Source organism: Lepidochelys kempii, chromosome 10, assembly GCF_965140265.1.
Source record: "Lepidochelys kempii isolate rLepKem1 chromosome 10, rLepKem1.hap2, whole genome shotgun sequence".
Taxonomy (NCBI): domain Eukaryota; kingdom Metazoa; phylum Chordata; order Testudines; family Cheloniidae; genus Lepidochelys; species Lepidochelys kempii.
Window position 1 is genome coordinate 60479635 of NC_133265.1, and position 18925 is coordinate 60498559.

The 18925-nt window shown below is 41.7% G+C and overlaps 1 protein-coding gene across 8 annotated transcripts in view; it reads left to right on the forward strand.

Annotated features, from left to right (window-relative positions):
* RAB27A (RAB27A, member RAS oncogene family) overlaps window positions 1-18925 on the forward strand; it is an 80155-nt gene that overhangs the window by 8141 nt on the left and 53089 nt on the right. Inside the window, exon 3 of one of the 8 annotated variants that reach the window (XM_073303817.1) lies at window positions 16165-16354. The exons of 6 other annotated variants lie outside the window; for them this stretch is intronic. The gene's annotated coding sequence lies outside the window, so the exon portion shown is untranslated. The remainder of the gene's footprint in view (window positions 1-16164; window positions 16355-18925) is intronic. One more of the 8 variants, XM_073303815.1, reaches the window with a different exon arrangement.

An 18925-nucleotide genomic window follows, 5' to 3' on the forward strand; every position in this document is an offset into this window, starting at 1 on the left:
ATCCTAGATGGGAAACCCAAAACTGTAATCGAGGCAGGAGAGATTGGAGCCAGATGGGTGGAGGTGGCAGAGAAGAAGAAAACTGGTCGCAGTTGGAGCGGAGACCAGAAGGGACCACCCCAGACCACACCCTATTATCGGGGGCCGCCCAAAGCCCCACCTACCTCCCAAAGAACCCTCCAGACCCCTTATCGTCCCACCACCCCATTCTCCAGCAACCCTCCTCGTCCCAGTGACCCGTCAGCTGGACGATGTTTTAAGTGTAACGAGCTGGGGCATGTAAAGGCCAACTGCCCCAAGAACCCCAACAGATTACAGTTCATTGCACCGGAATCACACCAGAGGTCCACAGGCCCAGATACCTCCCAGATACCCTTGGAGCGGAGGGAAACTGTGAGTGTGGGCGGGAAGAAGGTCACCGCGTGGAGGGACACCGGAGCACAAGTGTCAGCTATCCATGCTTCCTTAGTGGACCCCAATTTAATCAACCCAGAGATCCAAGTGACGATTCAACCCTTCAAGTCCAACTCTTTCAATTTGCCTACAGCCAAGTTGCCTGTCCAGTACAAGGGCTGGTCAGGAATGTGGACTTTTGCAGTCTATGATGATTATCCCATCCCCATGCTGTTGGGGGAAGACTTGGCCAATCAAGTGAAGCAGGCCAAGAGGGTGGGAATGGTCACCCGCAACCAGGCTAAACAAGCCGTGAGGCCTAGCTCTGTTCCGGAAACTTCTATCAGGACCCAGTCAGAGGTGATGGACCTGGACCCCAGGCCAATGTCTGCAACAGCAGTAGTGGATCCAGTCCCAGAGACCCAGACGGAACCAGTCCCAGAACCGGAACCAGCCGAACAACCAACACCAGACCCCGTGTCAGCACTGAATCCAGTACTTGCAACCTCAACACCAGAGGGCCCCACCGAACCTGAACTGGCAGCAGCCGATAACCCTACACAAGAGGCTCAGCCGGAGCCTGAATCCCAACATAGTGCACCAGCGGAGAGCGGTTCACAGTCAACAGAAACAGCTCCATCCCCTATATCGCTTCCAGAGGGACCAAGCCTAGGTCCACAATCCCATGAGGAACTGATGTCTCCAGCATCAAGGGAACAGTTCCAGACCGAACAGGAAGCAGATGAAAGCCTCCAGAGAGCTTGGACGGCGGCACGGAGCAACCCACCGCCTCTCAGCTCTTCTAATCGATCCAGGTTTGTTGTAGAAAGAGGACTTTTATACAAGGAAACTCTTTCTGGGGGACACCAGGAAGACTGGCATCCTCAGAGACAGTTGGTAGTTCCAACTAAATACCGGGCCAAGCTCTTGAGCTTAGCCCATGATCACCCTAGTGGCCATGCTGGGGTGAACAGGACCAAAGACCGTTTGGGGGGGTCATTCCACTGGGAGGGAATGGGCAAGGATGTTTCTACCTATGTCCAGTCTTGTGAGGTGTGCCAAAGAGTGGGAAAACCCCAAGACCAGGTCAAAGCTCCTCTCCAGCCACTCCCCATCATTGAAGTTCCATTTCAGCGAGTAGCTGTGGATATTCTGGGTCCTTTTCCGAAAAAGACACCCAGAGGAAAGCAGTACATACTGACTTTCATGGATTTTGCCACCCGATGGCCGGAAGCAGTAGCTCTAAGCAACACCAGGGCTAAAAGTGTGTGCCAGGCACTAGCAGACATTTTTGCCAGGGTAGGTTGGCCCTCCGACATCCTCACAGATGCAGGGAATAATTTCCTGGCAGGAACTATGAAAAACCTTTGGGAAGCTCATGGGGTAAATCACTTGGTTGCCACTCCTTACCATCATCAAACAAATGGCATGGTGGAGAAGTTTAATGGAACTTTGGGGGCCATGATACGTAAATTCGTAAATGAGCACTCCAATGATTGGGACCTAGTATTGCAGCAGTTGCTCTTTGCCTACAGAGCTGTACCACATCCCAGTTTAGGGTTTTCCCCATTTGAACTTGTATATGGCCGTGAGGTTAAGGGGCCATTGCAGTTGGTGAAGCAGCAATGGGAGGGATTTACACCTTCTCCAGGAACTAACATTCTGGACTTTGTAACCAACCTACAAAACACCCTCCGAACCTCTTTAGCCCTTGCTAGAGAAAACTTACAGGATGCTCAAAAAGAGCAAAAAGCCTGGTATGATAAACATGCCAGAGAGCGTTCCTTCAAAGTAGGAGACCAGGTCATGGTCTTAAAGGCGCTCCAGGCCCATAAAATGGAAGCATCGTGGGAAGGGCCATTCGTGGTCCAGGAGCGCCTGGGAGCTGTTAATTATCTCATAGCATTCCCCACCTCCAACCGAAAGCCTAAGGTGTACCATATTAATTCTCTAAAGCCCTTTTATTCCAGAGAATTAAAGGTTTGTCAGTTTACAGCCCAGGGAGGAGACGACGCTGAGTGGCCTGAAGGTGTTTACTACGAAGGGAAATGTGCTGGTGGTGTGGAAGAGGTGAACCTCTCCATGACCCTTGGGCGTATGCAGCGACAGCAGATCCAGGAGCTGTGCACTAGCTACGCGCCAACGTTCTCAGCCACCCCAGGACTGACTGAACGGGCATACCACTCCATTGACACAGGTAATGCTCACCCAATTAGGGTCCACCCTTACCGGGTGTCTCCTCAAGCTAAAACTGCTATAGAACGGGAGATCCAGGATATGTTACAGATGGGTGTAATCCGCCCCTCTGAAAGTGCATGGGCATCTCCAGTGGTTCTAGTTCCCAAACCAGATGGGGAAATACGTTTTTGCGTGGACTACCGTAAGCTAAATGCTGTAACTCGCCCAGACAACTATCCCATGCCACGCACAGATGAACTATTAGAGAAACTGGGAAGGGCCCAGTTCATCTCTACCTTGGACTTAACCAAGGGGTACTGGCAGGTACCGCTAGATGAATCTGCCAAGGAAAGGTCAGCCTTCATCACACATCTCGGGCTGTATGAATTTAATGTACTCCCTTTCGGGCTGCGAAATGCACCCGCCACTTTCCAAAGACTTGTAGATGGTCTCCTAGCGGGATTAGGAGAATATGCAGTCGCCTACCTTGACGATGTGGCCATATTTTCGGATTCCTGGGCAGACCACCTGGAACATCTACAAAAAGTCCTTGAGCGCATAAGGGAGGCAGGACTAACTGTTAAGGCTAAGAAGTGTCAAATAGGCCTAAACAGAGTGACTTACCTTGGACACCAGGTGGGTCAAGGAACTATCAGCCCCCTACAGGCCAAAGTGGATGCTATCCAAAAGTGGCCTGTCCCAAAGTCAAAGAAACAGGTTCAATCCTTCTTAGGCTTGGCCGGTTATTACAGACGATTTGTACCGCACTACAGCCAAATCGCTGCCCCACTGACAGACCTAACCAAAAAGAAACAGCCAAATGCTGTTCAGTGGACCGGAAGGTGTCAGAAGGCCTTTAACAAGCTTAAAGCGACACTCATGTCTGACCCTGTACTAAGGGCCCCAGACTTTGACAAACCGTTCCTAGTAACCACAGATGCATCCGAGCGTGGTGTGGGAGCAGTTTTAATGCAGAAAGGACCTGATCAAGAATTCCACCCTGTAGTGTTTCTCAGCAAAAAACTGTCTGAGAGGGAAAGCAACTGGTCAGTCACTGAAAAAGAATGTTATGCCATTGTCTACGCTCTGGAAAAGCTACGCCCATATGTTTGGGGACGGCGTTTCCACCTGCAAACCGACCATGCTGCACTAAAGTGGCTTCACACCGTCAAAGAAACTAACAGAAAACTTCTTCAGTGGAGTTTAGCTCTCCAAGATTTTGATTTCGACATCCAACACATCTCAGGAGCTTCTAACAAAGTGGCTGATGCACTCTCCCGTGAAAGTTTCCCAGAATCAACTGGTTAAAATCGTCCTTGAGATGTGGAAAATATTGTTAGTCTTTATGTACTTGGTAGTATATTTAGAGATGCATGTGTCTTATTAACTCTGTTTTCCTAGAGCTCCAGGAAGAAATCCCAGCCAGTGTTTCACCCTAGCTGAGATTTGGGGGGCGTGTCATAAATATAAAGGGAAGGGTAAACCCCTTTGAAATCCCTCCTGGCCAGGGGAAAGCTCCTCTCACCTGTAAAGGGTTAAGAAGCTAAAGGTAACCTCGCTGGCACCTGACCAAAATGACCAATGAGGAGACAAGATACTTTCAAAAGCTGGGAGGAGGGAGAGAAACAAAGGGTTTGTGTGTCTGTCTGTAGTCGTCTTGGCCAGGGACAGAACAGGAATGGAGCCTTAGAACTTTTAGTAAGTAATCTAGCTAGGTATGTGTTAGATTATGATTTCTTTAAATGGCTGAGAAAAGAATTGTGCTGAATAGAATAACTATTTCTGTCTGTGTATCTTTTTTGTAACTTAAGGTTTTGCCTAGAGGGGTTCTCTATGTTTTTGAATCTAATTACCCTGTAAGATATCTACCATCCTGATTTTACAGGGGGGATTTCTTTATTTCTATTTACTTCTATTTTTTATTAAAAGTCTTCTTGTAAAACACTGAATGCTTTTTCATTGTTCTCAGATCCAAGGGTTTGGGTCTGTGGTCACCTATGCAAATTGGTGAGGCTTTTTATCCAACATTTCCCAGGAAAGGGGGAGTGCAAGTGTTGGGAGGATTGTTCATTGTTCTTAAGATCCAAGGGTCTGGGTCTGTAGTCACCTAGGCGAATTGGTGAGGCTTTTTACCAAACCTTGTCCAGGAAGTAGGGTGCAAGGTTTTGGGAAGTATTTTGGGGGGAAGGACGCGTCCAAACAGCTCTTCCCCAGTAACCAGTATTAGTTTGGTGGTGGTAGCGGCCATTCCAAGGATAACGGGGGTAATATTTTGTACCTTGGGGAAGTTTTGACCTAAGCTGGTAAAGATAAGCTTAGGAGGTTTTTCATGCAGGTCCCCACATCTGTACCCTAGAGTTCAGAGTGGGGGAGGAACCTTGACAAGCAGCTTATGTCTATGAGCAAAGCCTGCAATGGTCTCATTATAGCATCAGTAGTCTGTGAGCCTACTAGTCTGTAGATGGCTTATTTAATTCTGTTAATTAGAACAATACTGAAATTGTTATACAAAGTTTTATTTATTTGTAAATGTAGCATGCTAGGCTGTCTTAAGCATTGCCTGGCAACGTCTCACCCACCGTGCAAGCTATGCTTATCTAGAACACTGGAATTAAATGTCTTTAGGACTAAGAATCTTGGTGTGGGAGGGTGTTTTCTTAGTAGTAAGACCTTACCTATGTAATTTGCTACTTTTAAGCAGGATCCTGGCCCCTTTTAGGCCAGGTCTATACTACAAAGTTTTGCCAGCATGGCTATGTCAGTTAGGGTGTGAACAAAAACACCTCTTCAGCTGAGATAGCTATCCCTGCAAATCCCCAGTGTAGATGCAGATATGCCAACAGAAGAGGGTTTCTGTCAGCATAGCTATTGTCATTTGGGGAGGCGGTGTCACTCAGCTGGCTGAAGTCCTACTTCTGGCAGCATACACAGCGTTTATGCTAGGGGGCTCTGCCAGTACAGCTATACCGGTATAGTGTAGACTAGCCCTTAGAACCAGATGCAGGGTGCACCTCTTTAAGACCTTGCCAACTAATTTAAACCTAGTTTCATAGGTGACTGGTAAATCGGCAGGTAGCAGGAGTGAGTGTGATGTCTGACCCTCAAGCCTTGTAAGGTGCCCAGATACCATGATGATGGGCATAAAAATACTATTTTAAGGCAAAATGTAGTCAATAAGCTGGATTCAACCTGGGTTTACTTGGTACATGGCCCAGGTAATGCAAAGTCTGCCTGGGGGTAGGGGTGGTTGGTTACAGAAAGTGGTTGCCATCTTCCAGTGTGAGGGCAGAACTTAGCCTGTGTGTGGTGCTGGTTGAGGAGGAGGCATAGCCAAGACCGGATCCTTAAAGTACCTCTGTTATAAACTAAAGATATCTGCTTCATGCCTCTTCCCCCGCAAAGTATGAGCACTGAGGAAGGAATATGGGGAACCACTATCGGAGACCACCCTTTGTACTGTACTTCTATCTGAGGATACAAATGATTTGTTATCAAGTGATTAAATGTGTGGGATCCATGAATTGTTTAGAATGCTAGAACAGTTTATGCCTGGGTTTCTAATCTTGCGCACACCTTCACTATGATTCTGCACAAGTATCGGGTATATGCGTGTACAGGTTGCCAAGACAGGATCTAACTGGCAATTTGTATGTGCAAATAAAATACCTATGTTGTGCATGCAGTTTTGGTAATTGCATGTAAATCAAGCAAATAATTCCATGCTTGCAGTTCTGAAACTCAAGGCATCACAAGCAATGAAGTACTGTACTCCTGATTGTTGCAATGTCCTTCTCTGAGCTATTGCTTTTGGAATACTGCTGTTAAGAGCATGGACAAAGTAAACAGCACTCGGAACTATCTGGAAGGGTAGATGCTGATGACTGTTTTGCAGAAGTACTTTCATTTAGATTTTTTTTTCTCTCCATTTCTACCTACTTAGAAGTGTCTGGGCTGGCTTGACAGCTGCTATACAGCCCTGAAAATGAACAGCATGTGTGCACCAAGGTCAGCCTGGAGACAGCTGTCTTGTTGCTTTCATAACTGACGGTTATTTTGTTCAGTCTTCCTAGCTGCTCAGTCAAACAGGTATAATGAAATTGGTTGCTATGAGCACTGAGAAGGAAGAAAACAACTCTTTCAAACAAAGTAGAGTGGAGGCTAGCATCAGAGGTGAGGACTACTAACCGACTGAAGGACTGAAACTACTCTAGCCTCCTGGCAATAATGTGCCAAAAAAACTTTATGGTTATTGTGGGCTAGTGGTTTACCTAAATCAGACTGTTTTGTAGGTAGCATATTTTTGCTAGCTAACTTGCTTTAATGCCTGTGAAAAGTGAGTATCTGCTTTATTTTGGTTCTCTTTTCTCTCTCTCTCCCCACCTGTTTTTGAAGCATGTTTAAAATTCATAAATAGTAAGGGACATCTTCTATGTTCCTGCTATAAACACATGCTGATGGTTCCATTATAAATACTTAGATTTGCATTGCATTGTGAAAACTTCAGGGATTCGCTTAAAATTAACACACACAACACCAGTCTGCATTGTTTAACTTTTTGATGTTTTGTGGGATGGTTAATGTTGTAACCTTAGCATGAGAAGTGCATAGTAATTGTGGTTATCAGCAGCAAGTAGTGCCTTCCTATAGCAAATTTTTATACTTATTAAAATATAATTCACTCATGTCCAAAGTGTGGATGGTGGTGAAAGGTTAGTATTCCCCCCCCCTCTTTTTCAGGTTTTAGAGATTGATTTGATTTAATTTTTATATTTTCTGGCTTCAAACCAGACTTCATAAGTGACTGACTGCCCCAGGGTGCAGGCAATATTTTAGATTTAATCCCCTTTGGTTTTGCTATGAATTGTTTTTACTTTCGTTTCAGGTAGGATTCCAGTATTTTAAGCTGCTACTGGTGCATAACATCACATACCTAAGGCCCTTTGTTTTTTGGTGGTGGTTTTATTTATGTTTTCCTGGGAATTTATCGGTGTTTATTACAACAACAACAAAAACAGCTGAAAATCGGTGCAAAAAACTATTAATAATTTTTCAGGGTAAATATCGGGTTTTATTTTGGTATTTATGGAGGTGCGGAATTCACTTTCCAGTTTTTCACTTCCTTTGTTAGAACCCCCAAAGGGGGAGATTATGTGAGCATACTTTTTAAATTTATCAGCTGATGCCACACTTTTACAATGAGGGTCAAACAGCACAATGACTTTCCAGAATGGTGATTCGCTGTGAGAAGCTTCAGGGGACATAATGTGAATTACAGTAGCTTTCCACTTCTTTGACAGCTCTTCGTAAAAACTTATGAAAGTTTTTGCGAGGTTGATCTGCTCAGTGACTGGCAACATAGACAAGAAAAGATTTTTGTTTTTTCTGGAATCTCCCCAGATGTGCTTTTGTGAGAAAGTTCTGTTGAGATATTGTTAACCAGATTGCTATACACCTCTGTATTAGAAAATGTGCTGTCTGTTAAAGAATTGGATTCCAGTTTCTTCTGTGCTTCATGTAGTGGTTGAAGTGTTTTCAATTAGGAATTTGAGTTTTGTACAGAGGCTTTGCCTAATTTCTTGAGTAGCTGCTTGAGATTTCAACTTTTTGACTTTTCCACTGTTGAAATCTTTGTGATCTAAAAATCAAATTAAGATTTCCCCATGCCTTCTGAACACTCTGTACAGCCAAATACATACTAAACCATCCTGTCGGTATAACTGCAACTGAAATGCTGCTTCAAAGGCGATCTCTTCTCAAACATAATAGAAGAGGTTGGGTGTGGGGGTTTTTGTTTTTTGTTTTTTACTTGAATGCTTGAAAACTGCTCCAGCTTCTATTACAAAGTTTTTCAAATCCTCCATTTTGGGGACACCTGTTGCATGAGGGACAGAAACATGCAGTAGGTGAACTGGGCAAGACAACAAAGCAATTCAGGTTTTTCGTTCAGCTTTACATCTTGCGTGAACTTCATGCAGTAAGAAACCGAGTTGGAATTCACTGTTGCCGCATCTTTCCAAGTAAGTGCATATTCATGTAAAGTTTTACTGACAAGCTGACTTTACAAACTTCAAATCTGCCAAAATGAGTGCAGGCTTCTCCACAACAAAATAAAAAAAGAAAACAAAATCCCCAAGGCGGGGTGGTCAAGAACATCTGGCGATTTGTCAAAAATCAGAGAACTAACTATATTTCCAGCCAACCTTTCTTTAATTTTGTTGGTCAGAGTGATATCATTCTCCTCCAGATATTTCTTGGTCAGATTGAATTTGGCAAGGATTTTGCAGCTGGACAGAAATTTTGTACAAAGTCCCCCAAAAGACCATCAGCAAGGCCTAGCGGCTGCCATGAAAAACAAAGGGCACGTACAAATTCACTTACTACATCATGTTGATCTTGCTCTTTCTGCTGTGCCCTGATGAATGCTGATTCCAGTGTTTGCTTGCTTTCTGTTTTTGTTTTCTTGTTTTAGGCTTAAGTGTCATTTGCTCTGCAAATGTTTTTTAATCTGGTTGGCCTGAATGTCAACTTTGATGCCACACCATTTGCAGTACATACACCGCAACTTCATCCTTTTTCTCCTGTTTGTTTTTTTAAGACTTTTTCAAATACTGCCTTATGTTCTAAAATGTATTCTGACACCAATTTTCGTTTTCTTCCCATTTTAGTGTCAAATCTTTAAACCGTTATTTGCTAACAGCTTGAAATGTGTACGTGGAAGGTGTGAGATTTATCAGTACGTTCAGATGCACACGCACTTCAGAGCTTGTGTGCATGCATGTATGTTTGTGTGTATCTGCATGGCTAATAAATAGCCTTACTTCAACAGGCAGCTTTGCACATACACACAGACAAATGTATTATTGTAAAACATCTCATGCAATGTATTGTATTTTTCTAATAAAACAAGTTATTTTTATATAATTGAATGATAAAAAATAGGGTGAAAATTGGAAAAAAACGAATAATACTTCTGATAAAACCTGGGATTTTTCGGTAAAAATCGGTTTAAACTGAAAACGGTGGGGCTTACACATCCTTACTGACGTGCTCCTGTAGCAGTGCTCAAATTTGGTGGTCTGCTAATGCTGGGTCTTGAATTGTGGTGCTATATTTGGTTATACCCTACTTAAACTTGCACTGGTGGCAGAAAGGAAAAGAAGTGTGATTCAAGGGGAGAATGTCATCCCTTGTCCTAGTTTGAATACTATGCAGTAAGACCTTGGTTCTGCTCCTGTTGAAGTTGATAACCAATCTTCCATTGACTTCCATGGGAGCAGGAACTGGCCTCAAGTTGGCTTTTGAAGGGTTCTTTGGCTATAAAGCATAATTGATGTTTGCTTGTTTTGTTAAATTGCAAATTTCAGATATGGTGCTCCAATGTCAGAGACGTAGTAGTAGGTTTCTTTTACTGTGTTTGTGCAGCAGGGACTAGAAGTCTTGGTTTCAGAAAGAAACTCAAGAGAATCCTTTGGAAGAGTTATTGAGAGGCTGCTTGGAACAAGCTGCTAGAATGGAATCTTGTCATAAACTGATTAACAAGGCAATGTTAACTCATATTGCAGAGGGATTTAACCTAAGCTTATGATATTAAAGCTTCTTTTTACTTTTATCTGCAAATGTGAAGTTAATTTGACCTACCAGAACAACAGAAAACTAATTACATTAGTTCTTAAAGTAAATTGTGTTTTTCAACTGAGACATTTTGCTAGAAGGTTTGTAGCCTGATTCCACAGGGTGTTGAACACATGCAACCCGCAGTGATTCAGGAAGTGTTCAGTGCCTTGCAGCCCTGACTTTTTCACAAAACCTTTAGAATTACAGGCAACAACTCCTTTTCTTGGTGGGTGGGAAGGAACATAAGTTGAAGGGGACCCATGTACTGGGAGTCCTCATTTTAATCACCTATTTCAGAAACATCCGTACCTCAGAAAGCATCTTAATTTTTGTGAGATGATGTAGAGAGAAATGAAGGAAGAACTCGGTCAGCCTGGTAGGACATGCTTAATTGACGGAGAAATTGAATGAGAGGGGAAATGCATCGCTCCCTATGTTGACAGTACCGTGTGTGGTGATGGTTTAAAAAAATACATGGGAGTTACAAGACATGAGACAGCCTTCATTAACGTCACTACAAGAGAAGGCTAAGCAGTAATGGGCCTCATCCTCCCTGATTGAACTAACCTAGTTATCCCTAGCCTGATTCTTGCTTGCATATTTATACCTGCCTCTGGAAATTTCCACTACGTGCATCTGATGAAGTGGGTATTCACCCACAAAAGCTTATGCTCCAATACGTCTGTTAGTCTATAAGGTGCCACAGGTCTCTTTCCCATGTTCACATAGGCATTGTCTTGACATGAAAAGTGATTTGAGTTTCAGTTTAGCTAACATGCTAGTTAAACTCATTAGTCTCATGAAACCTAGGCTCTGAAGTGCTTATTCGCTCTTGAAAATGTTATTTAGGAGCCTGTCACTTAAGTGGTTTTGAAAATTTTGCACCAGTTAGTTTGTCAAACTGTAGCTTAGGCTTCTTTCTGGGCTAGAACATGAGCTAAAACCAAGCTAATGGTGTTAGACTTCCTACTGTAGTGGCAGAGTATCATACAAAGTTTTGTTGGCATAGCTATGTTGGTCAGCGGTGTGAAAAAACACTCTTGGCAGACGTTGCTAGGGCAGCAAAAACCCAAGTGTAATGTTTGGGGAAGTGATATTACTATACCAACGGAAAAATTCCTCCTGTTGGCATAACCTGCATCTACACTAAAGGCTCTGCAAAGCATTGATTGAGTAGACAAGGTTTAAGGCCTTCTACTCAAGACAAAGCCATAGTGAGGAAAAAGCTTTACAGCTTTTTATGGGGTGGGGAGAGAGAGAGAGAACTCTGTCCTATTGGTTAGCTGTAAAGCAGCTCTGTATTAGGAAGACTGCCCTTTGTATTGAAAGACCCCCCCCCCAAAAAAGGGGGTTCCCAGTCTTAGAGACGAGTTTTAAAAGGCAATATTTCTGTTCCTTTACTGTACTAGACCAGATCAGCCAGAGCAAGGAACAAATATGTTCCTTGTTAAACAGCTAACAAAATCATCCAAAGGACAGGACTTGGTGGTGGTGGTGCGGGACTTCAACTACCCAGACATCTGTTGGGAAAATAATACAGCAGGGCACAGATTATCCAATAAGTTCTTGGAATGTATTGGAGACCATTTTTTATTTCAGAAGGTGGAGACAGCTACCGGGGGAAAGGCTGTTGTAGATTTGATTTTGACATAGGGAGGAACTGGTTGAACATTTGAAAGTGGAAGGCACCTTGAGTGAAAGTGATCATGAAATTATAAGAGTTCATGATTCTAAGGAATGATAGGAGGGAGAACAGCAAAATAAAGACAGTAGATTTTAAGAAGGCAGGCTTTAGCAAACTCAGGGAGTTGGTAGGTAAAATTTCATGGGAAGCAAGTCAAAGGGGAAAAACAACGTAAGACAGTTGGCAGTTTTTCAAAGATACATTATTAAGGGCATAAGAGGAGACTATCCCAATGCATAGGAAAGATGGGAAGTATGGCAAGAGACCACCCTGGCTTAACCAGGTGGTCTTCAATGATCTAAAAATAAAGAGTCTCACAAAAAGTGGAAACTAGGTCAAATTACAAAGGATGAATATAAACAAATAACACAAGTATGTAGGAACAAAATTAGAAAGGCCAAGGCAAGGCACAAAATGAGATCAAACTAGCTAGACACATAAAGGGTAACAAGAAAACATTCTACAAATACATTAGAAGTAGGAGGAAGGACAAGGTAGGCCATTACTCAATGAGGGGGGGCGGGGGAGAGAACAATGTGGAAATGGCAGAGGTGCTTAATGACTTCTTTTGTTTCGGTTTTCACCAGGAAGATTGGTGGTGATTGGATGTCTTAACATAGTAAATGCCAGTGAAAATGAGGTAGGATCAGAAGAGGCTAAAATAGGGAAAGAACAAGTTAACAATTACTTGGACAAATTAGATGTCTTCAATTCACCAGGGCCTGATGAAATGCATCCTAGAATACTCAAGGAGCTGACTGAGGAGATATCTGAGCCATTAACAATTATCTTTGAAAAGTCATGGAAGACGGGAGAGATTCCAGAAGACTGGAAAAGGGCAAATACAGTGCCCATCTATAAAAAGGGAAATAAGGACAACACAGAGAATTACAGACCAGTCAGATTAACTTCTGTACCCAGAAAGATAATGCAGCAAATAATTAAGCAATCAGTTTACAAATGTCCAGAAGATAATGTGATAAGTAACAATCAGCATGGATTTGTCAAGAACAAATCCTATCAAACCAACTTGATAGCTTTCTTTGACAGGGTAACAAGCCTTGGGTATAGGGGGAAACAGTATATGTGGTATATCTTGACTTTAGTCTTTTGATACTGTCTCGCATGACCTTCTCATAAACAAACTAGGGAAATGCAACCTAGATGGAGCTACTAGAAGGTGGGTGCATAACTGGTTGGATAACTGTTCCCAGAGATGTTTCAGAGGAACAGCCGTGTTAGTCTGAGTAGTTATAAGTGGTTCACAGTCATGCTGGAAGGACATAATGAGTAGAGTCCCACAGGGATCAGTTCTGGGTCTGGTTCTGTTCAATATCTTCATTGATGATTTAGATAATGGCATACAGAGTACACTTATAAAGTTTGCAGATGATACCAAGCTGGGTGGAGTTGCAAGTGCTTTGGGATTAAGATTCAAAATGATCTAGACTAACTGGAGAAATGGTCTGAAGTAAATAGGATGAAATTCAATAAGGACAAATGCAAAGTACTCTGTTTAGGAAGGAACAATCAGTTGCACACATACAAAATGGGAAATGACTGCCTAGGAAGGAGTACTGCGGAAAGGGATCTGGGGGTCTAAGTGGACCACAAGCTAAATGAGTCAATAGTGTAACGCTGTTGCAAAAAAAGCAAACATCATTCTGGGATGTATTAGCAGGAATGTTCTAAGCAGGACACAAGAAGTAATTCTTCTGCTCTGCTCTGATTAGGCCTCAACTGGAGTATTGTGTTCAGTTCTGGGTGCCACATTTCAGGAAGAATGTGGACAAATTGGAGAGAGTCCAGAGAAGAGCAACAAAAATGATTAAAGGTCTAGAAAACATGACCTATGAGGGAAGTTTTCAAGTATGTAAAAGGTTGTTATAAGGAAGAGAGAGAGAAATTGTTGTTCTTTATCTCTGGGGATAGGACAAGAAGCAATGAGCTTAAATTGCAGAAAGGAAGGCTTAGGTTGGACATGAGGAAAAACTTCCTAACTGTCAGGGTAGTTAAGCACTAGAATAAATTGCCTAGGGAGGTTGTGGAGTCGTCTTCACTGGAGATTTTTAAGAGTAGGTTAGACAAACACCTGTCGGGGATGGTGTAGATAATACTTAGTCCTGCCTTGAGTGCAGGGGACTGGACTAGATGACTTCTCAAGGTCCCTTTCAGTTCTATGATTCTATGGGACTGTTAAACTTAAACCCAGAGAAAAATATCCAGACAACTGTAGAAACTGCATTGTAATTTTTCACAGTATCATACAGTGTATTAAAATTCTTCTTTCTAAGGAAACTGTGGTAGTTACTTATTCTTTCTTTTCATCACTACCACAGCTTCCTGTAAACTGCAATCTCTTTGAGATAAAAAATGCACTTACTCATCAACCCATTTTGCCATACAGATAAGAATCACTGATCTGTTTAAAAAAATAGTGCATTTCTAATTCTTCTCATACTAAAAGCAGAGGCATCAGAAGCTGTTGGTTTATTTTTTTAAAGCTTCTTTCAAGAACATGGGGGGCTTGTTATTTTTGGTTCTTACTAGCTTAAATACCACTTAGATAAAAACAGGCTCAAAATGAGTACTCCCAGAAAGTGAAACCAGTAGACATCCCACCCATACTAAAGCTATAGCCTGCTAATAACTATGCATTTCATCCATGTTATGTTCCATCTTCCGTTCTTCTCAAATAGAGCTTCTTTCTTTTTAATGGTATGGGGATTGCAGAAAAATAAATGTCAATTTTGTAATTTGCCAGGGTACGGACCTACATGAGTCAAGTTAGTATATGTAAACACTAGTCTTACCTTCTTTTCTGTTGATTATTACATTCTTTATGCTTTCAGTTTGACATGTTTTGCCAAATCTATCATGAGCTAAAAACAACAATCATTTACTTATTTTTGTGGTCACATCTTGTATTTAAAAGAACCCCACAAACAACCTCCTTCCAACCCCTGATCCCCGATCCCCAATACACTCTCGACTAGGATGTTCACTGCAATCTGGATTCTAATCTCTTTCTACACTTTGTGTCATTTTCTAAAAAAATAGAGCTTTTTAATAAAATCCATTTCTACTTCTACACTACAAGGGGCTGGAACCCATTTCACTTTTTTTTTCTTCTCTCCTCCCTCCCCCAGCCCCCTTACCTCCCTTATCTAAAAAAGGTTCAAGATAAGAAACTGAACATCCTATATAGATTGGAACTTAACACTTGAGTCTGATCAGATGCAGGACTTGCATGAGTTATACTGTGTGGTTCAACATTACTTTTATCCCTTTTATGTGGATCTGAAGTCAGCACCTGAATTTTACAGATGGAGAAAGTGAGGCAGAGAGGGCAAATATTGGGACTAAGGCCACACTGCAGGTCAGTGACAGAGTTGTGATAAGAACTCTGGAGTAGAGCTGGGCAAAATATTTTGGTCTTTTTTTTTCCCCTTCAGGAAAAGGTGCAGATTCAGCAACACAAAATGTTTCATGATTCATATCTATTGCACCAAATCGTTTCTCAGTCCTGCCCCCCACCCTCCAATTTGGAAAAAGTTTAAGTGTTTTGTTTCAATACTTTTGAAATGTTCAATTTGTTTGGGCTGAAACAACTTCATTTTGTAATTTCCTTACATTTTACCCTTAAAGCAAATATGATTTTTTTTTAAAAAAGCTCAAAATTGATATGAAACCTTTCAGGTCAAATTAAAGTGTTGTTTGACTCCAAACTCCTCTCTTCTGCTCTGATTTAATAAAAATTCTGAAAAGTTTCATTTTCAGGTAAACTCAAAATGAATTTTTTAAAAATTCAGATCTGCCAGCAAACTGAAAAATCCATTATTCACCTATCTCTGCTCAGGAGTTCCTGACCTTAAGTCCCTTTCTCTAGTGTGCACTGCTTCACATAACTCGAAACTTCTGAGCAGGGTTAATGTGATCAATGTCAATATAATGATACTTCACACCTACATTGTACCTTCCATCCAATGATGTGATGTTAAACATTAATGAATCAAGCAGAGCTGGTTGAAAAATGCCAATTACTTTTTTGTGGGAAACTTTCAAAACAAACAAAAACCCTGAAAAGAACTTTTAGCTTTTCAAATGAATGTTTGGTTTTCAAACATTTTTACTGGAAAATTTTGTTTTAAAACCAGAAAAATTCAACCAATATGAAAATTTTCTGTTCGAACTTTCAATTTGGTGTCAATTATTTTGTCAAAATATGATTTTGGTGAAAAAATTGACCAGTAGAATTAAGCCTCCCGCAACTCCTAGATGACCTCAAGTAGTAGTATAAATTATGTTTGCAGATGAGGAAGCAGAGGGAAGTGATTCAGGAAGGAGCTGAGAATAGGACCTACCTGTCCTGCTTTGAGGTGAAGTCAGTAGGAATGCAGAATGGAGCCTAGGAGTCTCTGCAGTACTGATGAAGAGCTGGCAAGGAGAGCTAATATTTGGCTATTTTGTGGGGTTAAGGCTAAGGTAAGTTCAAACCAAAAAAAAAAAAAGTGCTTTTGAAGTATGTATTCATTTCACAGTAGTACATTTGTGTGTCCTATTATTGAAAAGATACTTGTATCCCAGTGAAGTGTGTCCTCAAGATCATAACAATTGTAGCTTTTTATTAAATATTGTAACCTTTTAACTCCTTGGGAACTAATTACTTACTATTAGTGTGGAGAAACTGGATTGTCTCATTAGTGCTCCTTAATGTGAGAGACTAGGAGTAAGGAGCCACTGACTTCAAACATACTTCTCCTACTTTTATTTGCAGTGGTAAAAATGCAGTAATTAGTATAAATAATGCCTAGATTTACTGTCTGTTACAATAAAAGAAAATTGAAATTTTACTTCAATCCCTTTTTGCTGCTGAAAACTCTGTTAAAAGCAGTTGTCTTTGTTGCTTCCAAAATGTTGTTTTGGATTGCACGCTTCAAAGAGAGCTTGACCTTCATTCATTTTAATCACTGCAAGGACATTTCACAATCAGACACTGGCAAAGTTTAATCTTTACCTTTCTACCATGAAGATTTATCATCTGGTCTTTATACTAGAGTGAGGCAAGTACAAAAGGATCAACATAATGCTTTCAGCTCTCAGAGTTGCATATTCGAGAACGTTGCTGTATTCACTAACTTTGCATAACACTAGCTCTGAACGGAGAACTCATCCAGTATATGGTCAGATTTTCTTTACAGTGCTTTACCCATAGATGAACTGTCAGTTCCTCCTTTTGATGTTTGATCAAGTAAGGATGATGGTTTTTGAGAGGCGCGCGCGCTCTCTCTCCCCGCCCCCAAGGAGATTTCTCTAGCGTCTTACCTAATTCTGTAGTAATAATGGTAAGAATCAGTTTCATTACCAGTCTGTCTCCTCATATTCCTTGTGCTCCTCCTTTGGTCCTGCTCCCCTATCATTTGGTTAAGAGTTTTTTATTTTGGGCTTTGCTTAGTTGTCGGTGATTTAAAAACAAAGTGCCATGAATCAGTTGAATTTGCACTTTGGTCTTTATTGTCTTGACAACATGTATTAAAACCAGTCTGCTGGCTTTTTGAGCTTCATGTTTAATTGCCAGAGAGGCTCTGTAGCAGAAATTGGCTGGCAAATGACATCAACTTTGGCTCTCTACTGTTTGCTCTCAGCCTGCCAGCCTTGCAAGCATAATGTTCAACATCTGTTGTGTGGCCTTGTGAAGATTAAGCACGTGTTGTGTGTTCATATCTTATTTTAATGACTTAAAGGAAGAAAAAGTCCTTCAGTCATAAGAATTGTCAGAAGAGTGGTGATAGACATCCTCAACTGAATTGGAAAATTTCCTTGACAGACTTCTGTCAAAGAACAAAGACAGCCAGCAATGACACTGAGTACACACTGCTTTCAGCACTGGAATTAAACAGTTCTTCTGCAGTATTATCTGAAGACTACAATGTTTATCATTAGTAGATCCATCTCCCCCTGCCCCCTCCCTCAGTCAGGTGCCCTGATCCCATGAGGAATCATGGCATAACATGTAACTGATCTGACATGTTCTTCATGGGGAAGAATCATACTCAAGTGACCACTGACTTTCTGTTATCTTTGTAACCCATCCCTGAAGATGTGTGAATGTACATAGCACCATCTTCCTAATACTTGAGTTTAAGAATTCTCCAAGCAGATCAGGTGTCCTTTGGCTTTCTCCAACTCACCTTCTAAGTTCCTAGGTCTCTACAAAGTAGAAAAATAATTGACTCATTATTAAAGTTAACAGCTTTCTAGTGAGCACAGCTAAGGTCACAAGTTCCAAGTGCTAAGATTATCTTGTTAAAAGAGCTTGATTGAAATTGGAGGAAAATGTAATAAGAATTTGGCATTCCTCTGTAGAATCTCTCAAATTACAATTCAGCTCTTAGTTTTTGACTTTCCAAGTATATTTAGAAATTTTCAGTCTCTTATTAATTGCTTTTCTTTGTTGATGCGGTGGACTGCATCGAATCATAGAATATCAGGGTTGGAAGGGACCTCAGGAGGTCATCTAGTCAAACCCCTGCTCAAAGCAGGACCAATCCCCAACTAAATCATCCCAGCCAGGGCTTTGTCAAGCCTGACCTTAAAAACTTCTAAGGAAGTAGATTCCACCACCTCCCTAGGTAACTCATTCCAGTGTTTCACCACCCTCCTAGTGAAAAAGTTTTTCCGAATATCCAACCTAAACCTCCCCTATTGCAACTTGAGACCATTACTCCTCATTCTGTCATCCGCTACCACTGAGAACAGTCTAGATCCATCCTCTTTGGAACCCCCTTTCAGTTAGTTGAAAGCAGCTATCAAATCCCTCCTCATTCTTTTCTTCTGCAGACTAAACAATCCCAGTTGCCTCAGCCTCTCCTCATAAGTCATGTGTTCCAGTCTCCTTATCATTTTTGTTGCCCTCCACTGGACGCTTTCCAATTTTTCCACATCCTCCTTGTAGTGTGGGGACCAAAACTGGACACAGTACTCCAGATGAGGCCTCACCAATGTTGAATAGAGGGGAACGATCATGTCCCTCGATCTGCTGGCAATGCCCCTACT